The 13,905-nt window shown below is 43.1% G+C and overlaps 1 long non-coding RNA gene across 1 annotated transcript; it reads right to left on the minus strand.

The window, feature by feature from the left end:
- Positions 1–205: 205 nt before the first annotated feature.
- LOC148216296 (uncharacterized) lies at positions 206–3,742 on the minus strand. Its single transcript, XR_015795693.1, has 2 exons — positions 3,669–3,742; positions 206–627 (listed from the first exon to the last, which is right to left on the minus strand). It is a non-coding gene; the product is annotated as an uncharacterized LOC148216296 (long non-coding RNA).
- Between the last annotated feature and the right edge of the window lie 10,163 nt (positions 3,743–13,905).

A 13,905-nucleotide genomic window follows, 5' to 3' on the forward strand; every position in this document is an offset into this window, starting at 1 on the left:
AGTTGATATTTTCTGTTTCCCGCATTCTCTGCCAATTACTCTTTTCTGGCACTGAATCTGGTTCTTTTATACCATGAAATAATACTCAAGCTAACGGCTGTTTTTGTGCAATTTCTTTATTTATAGCTTTTAATTCTTTAAAATCCCATTTTTAGCCTAAGACGAGACAACAAGGTAGCAACAAAAGAAAAACATGTCAAACAAATTGAAGGAAGCTCTTTAATGGACTTCATTTAGGAGAAGACTTGGACAATTGGTACACACTTTCACATTTATACATTTATTGAATGTTTGCAAAAGTGAGAGGGCCCTACTTGTCGAAATGAGCTCTTGCGAATCCAGGCAGGATGCAAAACCACATCTTCTCTTCTGAATGATGGCTAGCTTCTCAGTTTAGTAGTGAGACAATCTAACTTGTGTGTGCTGTTACATACAAAACAACTAGAAACAGCCAGTCCACCACCCAGCTTGGCAAATATGAGGCAGGCAGGAAGAGCAGCTTTGCATCCCAGCCAGCAGAGTAGCGAGCACGAGGATGGCGGGACGTTAAGGCATGCTCTATACGGTCCGTCACCAAATGGAGGTTCTTCGCACCATATGTCTTGGAAAGTTGCACGATTTTGCAATCTAGGTATGAAAAGCATTAAGCACAGAAACTATTGTCGGGCAGAGTGATAATCACAAACACTCCTGTTTGTGCAGAGCACAGCAAAAACTCCAGGAAAATATTAGCCATGACAGCAAACACAATGCAATGTCCATTTCTTGTTTCACAAAGAAATCCAGTCAGAAAATGTATACTAACTGGTGTTTATTGATACAAATGCAAAATTCCATAAAATGCAAATATCATACAAAATATAAAGAAAAACACATCTTCTCATGTAATGTAGCATCCAAGACTTATTAGCAAAACAAGCTTAACAAAATCTCTAGCCACAAACTCTTAGAGAAGAGGTACACTACTTGGTACTTTGTTACAACTACGTAGCCCATAAAACCTACATAGTGGCTAACACTAAAACAACTAACAACTACTCAGAGAAACTGAACATTTTCCTCTCCTTGTATTATACCTCTATGCCACCCCCACTGGGTAACTAGCATACACACGCCAATATGTGGCAGTAAATAGCACAATACACAACACACAATAACAGGTGTTTTTCACCTGATCTCTGTAGCCAAAATATTATTTGTTATTGTTGTAAAGATAATGGGATAAATCCTTTCCCATGAGAAAGAAAATCCTGACAGTCAGTTTATTTGATCAAGGTTAAAATAAGACTTTTTGTTTTTGTTTTCTTTGGCAAAGTTCCAGCAACCCTGGAACATGTGGCTCCCAGGATGCTGCAACTGCCCTGAATACATGCCAGTTGCCAACCAATCGAATTTTAATCACATGACTGCGTAGTCGCTGAGATGGTCGTAACTGGCTGGAGTTTTAAAAATTAAAGGGGAAATACAAATGACAAACCAAGAGATTGACCTGTAAAATGTTTTCTTATTGGATTTACAAAAGAGGCTTGTTACATCCTTGAAGAGGTTGGTGTGATGGGATAAAGAAGAATTGTAGAGGAATCAAATCCTATGACAATATTTGAATGAACTAAAGATTAAGACTGTTAATAATAAAAGGAACGAATATAAAGTCAGTTTATTTGATCAAAGTTAAAATAAGACTTTTTGTTCCGGCAACCCTTTACAGACTTTTGCTGACACCAGGATTGAAAAGGTGATGTTTTATGGATTTGCTTATAGATAAGGGATGGGATATGAGATGAAGAGACATCTGTTTGTCATCTTTAAGGGCGTGAAGGCTATTAATGTTTATATTTGTTGTGACAAAGTTTGGAAGTCACTTCTTTATATATTTCTTTTCTTTTTCTTCATTATATTCTTTATAATATAATTATAAATTATAAATATAATGGACACATACTGAATCAATGCCAAAACTGAATTGGACACAAATAAATTACATGCTGACTTATGACCTATCAAGATTTATTTCTGGTAAGGTGTCGGATTTTTTTTTTTTCCTTGAGAATAAATGCACGACAGATTCCCTTTCATCCCAAGAGATCATCCTTTGTCTCTTCAGTCTAAAAGTCAAGACACTGAGGCAATTTTGTATCGCTGGCAACATTTCTCAATGGTATATTAACTGATCTGGTAAATGAACCACCCCACCCTCCCCAAACACAGACAATAGCCAGAGATTTCACCTTGCAATAACGTTTCGGGTTACTCAGTTGGCAAGGTTCCAACTGTGATCTCCATATACCAGAACATATTTTCCGAATTTCCCCGTGAAACTGTTGCTTAGAGTTAGAGGAGGAGGCCTCACTGTTGTCCCTATCTCATTTTTCACACACATGCCCCATCGAATCACCTAACCCCTCTATGATTTGTGGCCCTTCTGCCTCTGGAGTTAAAAGAGTATTTCACCCTTCCTTGAACTGGCACAAAACAAGGGCAGCAGAAAAGGGATCTCCCGTTGCCAATCCCTAACCTACCTCGGCTGCATCTGGCTTCAGTCACTGCTGGAGGACATGGCCCTCATTTGGAAGGGCACTATGGTTATAGGCGAGGCGGAGGGTTTTCTCCTCTGGCTTTGCTCTCCTCCCCTTTCAGTAACTCACAGTCAAGCCCTCCAGCAGGAACAGCTTTTAGGCAACTCTAGGCTACCCTTGACTTGGCCTTCTCCCACACCCCACCTGGGCACCTTCCAAGGTGTAAAGAAACACTGGAATAGAGATAGCCGAGGAGGAGGAGGAGGAGGAGGAGGAGGAGGCACGCCCTGCCAGAATTGGGCTACTAGCTAGATCCTGTAGCCTGGGAGAACTGAAACGGATCAGTTGCGGGGCAAGCCCTCTCGCTTCTTGGGGAAGGGGAAAGCAACTGAGCCTGACAAATTCAGGGGAAGTGTCAGGTAAGCACACGCGCACTCTCGTCTTCTCTAATTGGAGGCCATGCGTATGACCCTCCCAGCCAACCCAAAAACTCCTCTGATCCCTTTTGTTTTATTTTCTTATTTGCCAATTTATAGCCTCCGGTGAAGGGGTTCTACTGGGAAATGGTACAGACCAGCAACAAACAGACTGTTTCATCTTCCCTGTGTTTCTCCAGGGAGGTTTTTATTGCAAAAAATTAACAAACTTACTTATTGTCTACCTTATGTACTTAATGAACTTACTTATTACTAAGCTTATGCTTTCTTCAAGGGCAGGTAGACCTTGGGTTATATCCATTTGTTCAGCAACTGTTCAAAGTAATGATGGTGCTGAAGAAATGGACGTTATGACCAGTCCCTGAAGCTCCAGCCATCGCCGCACCACTGCGGTCACATGATCACAATGCAGGCAGCCGGGTGCCCAGCTTGCGATTACGAGGTCACAGAGAGCCTCGGTCACATGATCAGCATTTGTGACCTTCCCTGCTGGCTTCCCACAAGCAAAGTCAATGACGAAGCCAGCAGGGAAGGTTGAAAGGCACTTCAGTAGGTCTCTCCCGGCGCGGCAACCCCACCACCTGCAAGCAGCCTCCACCGGCTCCCCCAAGCCCTTCCCCAGCCCCCCTCGACTCAGGTGCAGCCCGTGCCAGGCCGCCCAGGGCTCCCACAGCCTCCCCCACTATATCCCCGCAGCAGCCCCCATGCTCCTTACCTGGGACTCCCGCCACTTCTTGCTTAATGGCTCATGCGTCTTGGAGTTACTCCGGCAACTGCTGTCGCTAAGTGACGCAGTCACATGACTTTGCGCTTTACGACTGCATCTCCAAGCGACGGTAATACCCGTCTCAATTGCTGTCGTAACCTGAGGACTTCCTGTTTCTCTATACTAACATCTATGTCTACATCTTATTCTTAAACAGTCTGTCCTTCTCGGTTGCTTCAGCTTACACCAAGGTCTCTAGCCCCCTTTTAGCCACCCTAAAATTGGATTCTTTATTGCTGTCAACTGCTGCTCTACTCTGCTGCTAAAGCCTGCGCTTGGCAGTTCCACAATCTGGCTGGGGTAAAAAAAGGAAGGCACTTTACCAGCTGCTGGTTGGCTGTAGCTTCTCGGCGTGGCTGCTAGAGTGGTGAAGCTGCTGAGCTCTGCTTCTCTTTCAGCTTCTGCGCTGCTGGTTGGGTGCAGTTCAAGACTGCTCCTCCTTTACCATCACTTGCTGTTGACCTGACAGCTGCTCCTCTCTCGGCGGCAGAGTCTTCCTTTATGCTCTCCCAAAAAAGGTGTAAGATGCGACACATCCCGGACACACCCTCATTCCGTGTCCTCCGTGTTTTCCTCTCATCACCGAAATCCGATGTGGTGCAATCCTCTTCTGCCTGCCTGACATTCCCGGGGAGAAAAGAAAAGGCAGGAAGAACTCCTGCTGGCCACTGGAAGGCTCTCCTTCCACATCTCCCACTCAAGACCCCCTCGCGTCCCCACCACAGCTCAGCTGCCTTTGCCCGCAAGGTAAGAGTGGCAAAACATAACCAATGTTATATCTTTTGAATGCAAGCTCCCCCACAAGCTCTTTCCGCTGTAACTCACACATTTTCAAGAACTTCTGCCCTTTCTTTCTTTGCTCTCTTGAATGTCTGGGGCCAGCTGGCGCCATATTCTCTGCAAGGACCCCTGCTGATGATTGTCGATTGATGTTGAAAAAGCGCCAGGTTCAACCACGCTGACGTGGACCCCAAAGTCTGCATCTCTTGCCTGGATTGAGACCAAAGCAATACGGACAAAAGAAAGGGCTTGTTCTTAGACCAAGGATCCACAACATTCAATGTCCTGCTCCCACAAGCATCAAATACAGGAAATTACCCTCTTCTGCTGGATTTCTCTAAAGGGAGGTTCAGAAGGGTGACAGAAACTGTCCCCCAATTATAAAGTGCCTTCCATGTCCGATTGACATGCCTTCCTAGAAACCTTTGCTAGACATTTCCCATTGTTTCCGTGAAACCAATTTCCAAATGGCGCCTTCCTTTTGGACACCATAGAGAGGCGGATACCTCAGGTTTTAAACTGGTTGTGACAACTCTGTGGCTGGAAGAAGAAATGCCAGTGCGTTTTAATTGCATTCAGTTGATGGGGTAAGTTATATAATACCAGTCTTACTGTTTATGTTTAATTAAAACATCTTTAACCCACGGTCTCTAAATGGGATCTATAAAGCATTCAAACTGGCTGACAAAAATAGTTAAACACAGGATGTTAAGGTATAATATCCACATGAAAGACACTTTACAAAAAGCAATATATGTAGTCCTCGGTTTCTGACAGTAATTGGGACCAGAAACTCCATTACTAAGCAACACGGTGGTAATGTGTGACCACAGGCCAACTTATAATGGCACTTCTGGCTGTCCTAGTTGCTGCTTCCTTCAGGGCACAAATGTGTAGCCACTAGAACTGTCCAATTTACAGACACAGCTGTACAACAGAGAACACGTTTTATAGAACACATCGGGGTTGCATGCAAAGGTGATGAATTCACATACTGTTTTCAAATTTTAATATTTATTTTATTATATATCTCTGCATTCTATTTTATCTTATCTTATACTATTTTATCCTACTTTTTATCCTTACTCTATCTTACCTTACTACATTTATCTATTTTCTCTCCCTGTAGTCTATTCATCCTATTTTACTGTACCTCACTTTATTACATTTTATTGTATCTTACTCTGGCTGATGCCTATGCTTTGATATGGTCAAATCACTAATCAATAAAGTATACTGCTGTTGCTACTACTACTACTACCCTTTGAATCTGTCTTCGAACAGTGCAAGGACCGTGAGTGTCAGACCAGACCTTGAAATCAACACCACAGGAAGGATAAAACTACTTTTATTGAGACTGGCTATGATAACAGGATCTTGCACTGTGATTCTGCTCTACCTCCTTCCCCCTTCTTAAACTCCAGTCTGTTAGGGAGGCCTCTTTCTCAGCCACTTCTGAATGTTATCTGGACATTCTGGACCTAGAAAATGTTTCAGTCCTGGCAACAGAGCTGGTATATCTCCATCAAAGTCGTCTTCCTTATTCTCCTCAGTGAGCTCCCAGCAGCCTGAATGAGGGGCTGGTCCAGCTACTTCTCAAGAAGCTGGATCCAGCAGGTGTGAACAACGACTGTCCCAACTCCCCTCTCCTCTTCTTAGGGAAAGTTGTTGAGAAAGTGGTGGGCCTCCAATTAGAGAGAGTTCTGGAAGAAATGGACTAGCTGGACCCGTGGCAGTTTGACTTCAGTCCTGGGCACGGGATAGCAACTGCTTGTGGATGTCCCACAGAGGGACCTGGATGAACACAACCATTGTTGCCCCTCTAGATCTCTCAGCAGCTTTCAGGATACCGTCGACCACAGTGTTTGCTCTTTTGTCCTGGACAGGGTTTTGTTGCCCAAAAGAGAGCAGGTTTCTGACTCATGCCAACTCTTTATTCCTTATGCAAAAACAACCAGTGATTTCAACTTTTAAAATATTTTTAAATTTCTTTAATGGTAATTTTATTAAAAATTAAAGTTACAAAGGTAAAAACTAATAGAAACTAAAAAAGAAAAGAATAAAAAGAAAAATAGGAAGTGCAGAAAAGAAAAAAAAGAAAGAAAATTAGAAAAGAAAAAATAAGAATATAGTAAAGAAAAAAATATATCTTGAAATGACTTCCCGCTCCATCACAACAAGTATAAACAATTTTAGTAGCTTATTACGTTCTCTTCAAATATAACAAATGATCTTGTCTTCTCATATCCCATCCCTTATCTATAAACAAATCCTTAAAGCCTCATTGTTTCAGTCCTGATCAGCAAAAGTCCACTAAGTATTTCCAGCGATGACAACATATCTATTTTATACTTGACCAAATATACTTTTTACTTTTAACCCTCTTGATTTTTAGTTCCTTCAAATAATGTCCTAAAACTTTATTTCTTTTCATTTTTTCTTTGTCCCTTCTCACCAAATTCTTCAAAGCTTAACAAGTCTCTTTTGTAAATCCAGTATAGGAAGATATCCAGGTTACTCTCTTGGTTTGTCATTTTAATTATTAAGACATCAGCCGGTTTCTTTTGTACCACCAGTGCAGCACCTTTCTACATATCATTCCTGCAGCCTGTCATTTTTACATCCACTTTCAGATCAGTCTCAATCTTGTCCGGTAAAACGTGTTCCTCTTCCATAACATCTTTTACACACAGTCTATCCATATCCAGTCTATCCTGCAGCGCTGTCTCCAAACCAACTTGCGTTTCAGTGTAACAAATCCTGCTTATAGTTTAATGGTAGCCATGAAAAATTCTACTACAGGGGAAACTCCCAATAACATACAAGTTTGCACGTAGAGGGAAGGCTTTTGAGCCATGCAGAAGTCCTTTTAACAGGATGCATTAAAAAGAAAAGAAAAGACACCCACCCCTACCACCCACGGCCCTGAGAGATGAGATTCGTGTGCTTGAACAAAAACAAGAAAACTATTTGCTAGCTCAGTCATCTGCACTGAAAAAACACGTCCATGTTTTCATTCCCCTTTACTATAGGTTGCCTTAGAAATAAGATTGAAGAACAGTGGGAAAATATTTATAGACAGTAAAAATATTGCTCCTTGAAAAGGAGAACTTTTCACGGTCTTGCCAGAACTGAAGCCAGTCTAGTCATCTTCAGAAAGCCTGTCCCCCTCCTTGTGAGGTTCATGGGGTGTGGGTGACCCAGCAGGCCTCCTCTGCTCCCCCTTCCTGGAACTCTCTCCCTGTGGAGGTACCTGCAGCCCCCACCTTACTAACAATCTACAACCAAGCCATAATTGAGTTCTTCAACCAACCCTTCAGCCCTTCACCCCAGCTGATTTGGACAGGGGTGTCTGTCTTTAATTTAATATAATATAATTTATGGTTCTCTTATGTAACTTCTACCTTTTTAAAAAATATTTTTATCAGAAATTTTCTATACAATAAAAGTATAAAAAATAAAGGGAAAAAAGGTGGGAAAACAGTAAAAAGAAAAGAAAACATAGAATTCTGACTTCCACCCTTCTTTCTATCGAGTAATTGTCATCTTCCTCTTTCCCCTTCCTCATTAACCCTTTTTAATCCCCAAATCCATAAATCATTAGTTCAACCTCCTCCTCTTTTTTTTACTTTTTACTTTGTTGGACTTATGAACAAAATGGACTTACGAAAAGCCTCTTGGAACGTAACCCGCTTGTAAGTAGGGGAATGTCTATGAAGGAATGCCTTAAGTGGCAATCCCTGTAAAGCGGGTAGCTAAAGTGCTTTTGGCTTTTGAAGTCCTCTCAAGCGGGAGATGAAAAGCAGGATGAGAAGCAAGAAAAGAAAGGACTCTGGGCAAATTGAAAAATGGGGTTTATTTCAGGCTGAAAGCAGAGGTTTCCTAGGAATTGTCTGGGCTGGCAGCATTCCTTCAAACAGTAGTTTTATCAGGAGGATACCTGAAACATTTCAGCTGTTGCTTCGGCCCTAAGGAAACAGTGGGAACTCAGCCCAGGACTCTTGCCCTTTTATTGGTTGACCCAGGGCCACAAGGATACGTAGGGTAGCAGTTCATGCTGAATGCAACCTGCCAACCCCCCCCCCCCCAAAAGCACTGAAGACATTATTTTAAAACATTTTTTTAAAATCTCATTATAGAAACTAGATGGAAACAAGCTGGTACCTGTATCCTGCCTTCCTTAAACTCAGTATTCCCCCCCCCTTTTTTTTTTTTTATTTGCTGTAAGGAATGGGAAGGCCTACCCTTTCCTGCATCTCATTCAAGTTAAATACAGTACCTCTTCCAAGGCAGGAGGATATCTGGGCAGGAATGCTGCCAGCCCAGAAAAGTTGGCCTCTGGTCACACATTACCACCGTGTTGCTTAGTAATGGAGTTTCTGGTCCCAAATACAGTCAGAGAACTACATATATTGCATTTTGTAAAGTGTCTTTCATGTGGATATTATACCTTAAGGTCCTGTGGTTAACTATTTTTGTTAGCCAGTTTGAATGCTTTTTAGATCCCATATTGTTTGACCCCAGGGCCACAAGAATACAGGATACAGGCACCATCTTGTTTCCATATAGTTTCTATAATGAGATTTTAAAAAAGATGTTTTAAAATAATCTCTTCAGTGCTTTTGGGGGGGGGGGTTGGCAGGTTGCATTCAGCATGAACTGCTACCCTATGTATTCTTGTGACACTCCCTAGTGCACACCTGTGGCACATCCCCCACCTGCGCCCCCTAGAGCCCGCTTGCAGCACCCCCTACCCCACCCCACCCACACTCCTTAGCTCTTGCCCGTAGCACCCCCACCCACAGTCTCTAGTGCATGCCTGCAGCACCTCCCACCTCAGCTCTCTACTGCCACCCATGGCACCTCCCCCACCCGCAGCTCCCACCTGCCAGTCTGCTAGCCTGGGACTCCTGCCTCTTCCCACATCACGGTCACATCAGGTCCTCACTTAACGACCCGCAGAGTCCTGGGGTTACGAACGCAACCGGGACTGCCAGGATTGCTGTTGCTAAGTGATGCGGTCAGATGACATCATGCTTTTATATATATATCTGTCAGTTCTATTAAAAGTTTTACAAAGAACGTAACAACTAACACAAACTAATAAAAAGAAGGAAGAAAGAAAGAGAAAGAAACAAAACTGCAGAAAGAAAGAGGACAAAGAAATAGAAAGAAGCTTCTGATTTCCTTTGCAGCAAATGTAAGTACAATTACAAAATTGCCTCTTACTGCGTGATTATAAAAAAACCTCCCTGTTTCTAGTACCCAATTCTTTCCCAGTCATCAAAACCACAAGTCATACGCGCATTTTTTTTCTGTTTCATGAAAAAAGTCTAAAAGAGGTTTCCACCCAGCCATAAGTGTGGATATTGTTTTTTCTCTGAACAAAGAAGTTAATTCCGCAAGTACCATCATCTTCACCAACCGTCCCCTTTTTGAGCTTGTAACAGTCTGACATGACACCATGCTTTATGATATCAAGCAATCAGTCAATCAATTTTATTTCGGTCATAGACCAGCATATAACCAGTGACGTAGCTCTTACGCTACAGTAAGTGTAAAAACAAAAATCATGTTAATAGCATAAAATAGGATGTGGATAGAATTACTGAGGTAACATTGCAGTGTCAAGATATTATAAACAAAGAAAATCCGTTGTAGTTACGGTTAACTTTACAACAATTAACCTAAATACTGTAATTGACTAAAACAAATAACTATAAAATGTTATAAATAACACTACAATTTATAAACGACTACAAGAGTAATACATTTTTATACTAACTTGCCGTATCGGATCAATTATTATTTGGTCACAGAGGAGGAAGTTAGACATAAGATTCACACCTGATTAGGGATGTTACAGCATATTGTACAGAGCGTAAAACAGAATTTAGCTGAGGACAATGAAATAAGATCAGATTGGTCTGATAGGAGCAACTTGAGATAGAAGGAGTCCGAACGACCTGGGTGTTTATCAAGAAACTGGGATAAGAGTTCCTGGCGAGCATCTGCACAGAGAGGGCAATATAAGATGACGCGTTCCATCGTTTCGATTATTCCTCTGCCACACGGGCATAGTCTTTGACTGAGGGGAATATGTCGATATCTGCCTTCAGTGATAGCCGTTGGAAGGGCGTTGAATCCGGCCAGGGAAGAGGCCCTTCTAAATTTTGGAATCGTTATGCAGGTAAGATATCTAGCTGGTTGGAGAAAGTGTGCAGAATGACCCAAGAAAGGGTCCTTAGGTAGAAGTGATAGATCTGATTGTTTGAGATTCTCTCGTGCACGTTTGTAGCCCACCAGGATGATGGCTGCCCCTGAAAAGCCATATAGGTGCAGTTTAGCATGTATTGCCCGGCACCAAGAGGACCGAAAATTACCGGTCATAGTCAGGGGAGCTAGGCCGTCTGGGAAGAAGGAGAGCTTAAGCCAGTAGGAGAAAATGTAAATCCAAGCAGAAGTTTCTATTTTCAGTAGGCCAGCTTCACGGCGTAGCACCACGTTGGAGACACAGCAAGGAACTTGGAAAATCGATCTTAAAAACTTGGATTGGACTCTCTCAAGAGAAAGGGATGACCTATGAGGGCCAAGCTGAGCTCCAAAAAAGGGCTGAGCTTGAATCTTAGCTGAAAACACTTTTATCGCTACTGGTATATCTTGAGCCGCGTTGAAGAAGTGGAAAGATTGTAGAGCTGCCGCTGGTTTTTGTGCATTCAGACTGATATAATCGGCATGAAGTTTGCGGTTACCCGAGGCATGAGAAACAATCCCCAGGTATTTAAAAATCTTGACTTGCTCTATTAGATGATTGCTTAACCGCCAGATATGTATCTTAGGGCGCTTGGCAAAAACCATAATCTTGGCTTTCGAGTAATTAATTTCTAGCCAATCTTCTTGGCAATGCTCATCAAGCGTACGGAGTGCCCTCTTCAGGCCAATCTGTGTCCAAGAAAGCACCACGGCATCATCTGCATATAGAAGAACAGAGATGTGTCTGTTTCCCAGTTTTGGGGGGTGCAGAGGTGGGCTATTCAGTTTGTCTACAAGTATTACAAGAATTAACGTATAAATTAAAGAGAAGGGGAGCTAGGATACACCCTTGTCTTGCTCCTCTCTCGACTGGAATTTCCTTGGTGGAATGTCCATACATATTACACCACACATTCATCCAAGAGTTTTCATAAAGCTTATATTTAAGAAACAGTAATCTTCTATCCATCGAGGAAGAGTTCAGTTTTTCCCACAGTTTGGCTCTGGCAATGAGATCAAAAGTGAATCTTAAATCAATAAACGCTGCCTAAAGGGTTGAGCGAGCTCCAGAGGAATATTTTTCAACCAGATGTTGAAGAATTAGGGCCTGGTCAAAGATTGAGCGACCCTCTCTAAAGCCTGCCTGCTCCTCAGCCAAGAAATTCTTCGTTATAACCCAGTCCCAGAGCTTGTTGTATAGGTGTCTGGCATATCATTTGCTGACCACACTGAGAAGGCTGATGGGCCGATACTTGGCAGGTAAATATCTGCCTCCCTTTTTGGAGATTGGAATCACCAGAGCTCGGCCCCAATAATCAGGGATCTTAGTATAGTTAACAATAAAGGTGAATAGGGACGCCAGGATGGGTGCCCACCAGTCTAGATTATTACGAATGACCTCCGCTGAGATTCGATCATATCCTGGAGCTTTATTCGATTTCAGCTGTTTTACCAGGTTTATGTTCTTGGAGCCTGAGACTGGGGGCCACCAGGGAAGTAAGTGAACTTGATATTCTAATCCCCTCTTTGGATAAAGTGGTTCCTCCTGCGTATACGATGATCTGAGGTGATCTTCCCAAGCTGAAGCTGGAATAAGAGATGAAATCTGTATGTTAGAGGAAGCAGATTGAGTAGTTACACATTTCCAGAATAAAGCTGAATTCTTAGAGCGAGTAGTAGAGATTAATTTATTCCAGGACTCCCTCTGAGCCTGCCTCTTCTTTACCCACAGCAGCTGTTTATATCCCTTTTGAGAAGCAGCAAATCCTGCATTGAATGGGAGAGAGGGTCATTTTTATATCCCTTAAAGCTAGAGATCAGTTGTTTCTTAGCTGCTTGACATTCACTATCAAACCAAGTTGGTTTGGGGGGCGCTGGTTCCTCTTTACTCTGACTGGGTGGGTGGAAAGAATTGGCTGAAGAAGTTGAGCTACTTGTGTGTAAGATGACACACAACTAGTTCAACTTCTTCAGCCAATTCTTCAGCCAATGACGCACCACTAGTTCAACTTTTGTGGGGCATATATTGCCCGCTTCTCTTTCAGCTCACCAGCTGCTCTCAAGTGCATAACCCTGAACCAACGTTGACTGCCACACAAGGATTTTCCTCCAACCTCTGGCATTATCCCAAGCAGATGTAACATCTTCATCATTCTCGCCATACAAATTTTTCCAAAGGAACTGGCAAGTATCATCCAGGAAAACAGCGTCAGGACTGAACTTCTGATTTACGTTCGGTACCCAAATAGTTCAGCAAACTGAACATCTCCCCCTTAATGCCAAATTTTTATTTTTATCCATAAAAATAAGTTTCATCAGCAACTTCTTCCTCCTCCTCCTCCTCCAAGTGCCAGAGAGCTTTCTGAAGACCAGTTGCAAATGGCTGTACAAGAACTCTTCCTCGGGGAACCTTGCAAATTTCCCTCCTCTCTTGGAGCTCTGTTGCGCCTTCTTCCCCTTCCGTAGGGACCCAGCTGAAACCAAGCATCCTTTATACACAGAATACATATCCTTGTTTCGCGACGATGTTCTGTTTCAGAGAAATGGTCGCTAATCAAAATGGCTGCTAATCAAAATGGTCGCCAAGCAAACCATGTGACTGAGAGAGAGAGAGAGAAAGAAAGAGAGAGAGGCCGCAAAGGTCGCTGGTTGCTGCCGCCTCATTCGGACAAAGTTCTCTCGTTAAGCTATGCCAGCCTTACTCTCACTCTGGCATGTGTTGCAGTCAAGTGCAAACAATTTGTTTCGAAAACGCATTTTTCACTTCTGTTTACTACTGTTTATTACCGTTATATGTGCACACAGTTGCTAACCGAGGCAGCCGCTAAACGGGGACTAAGTGTAGCTGGCACTTTATCGGCTCCCAGTCCACATTCCCTCGTGGGGTTTCAAACCTAACTCTGTCTCGATGGGCCACATGACTGCCCTTCCTTCCTTCCTGGTGCTTGAGGGGATTCTGTCTGCAACGCAGAAAGCTGCAGCCTGCTCTTCCCGCTAGTTCTTGCGGGCGCTTTTGGGGGCCCACCGCTGGCACCTCTCCAGGTCTGGGGTGCAGCAGCTGCACAAGGGCCCTTTGGACATAAGAGGCATCCTGGCAGCCGGCTGGTCTGCTTCCCTGGCCGTGGCTCATTGTTTGGCACTCCCGGGTCCTGGG

This window comes from Python bivittatus, unplaced genomic scaffold (assembly GCF_059951505.1).
Source record: "Python bivittatus isolate LINGU-HERP-01145 unplaced genomic scaffold, Pbiv_v1 ctg000220_np1212, whole genome shotgun sequence".
NCBI lineage: Eukaryota > Metazoa > Chordata > Lepidosauria > Squamata > Pythonidae > Python > Python bivittatus.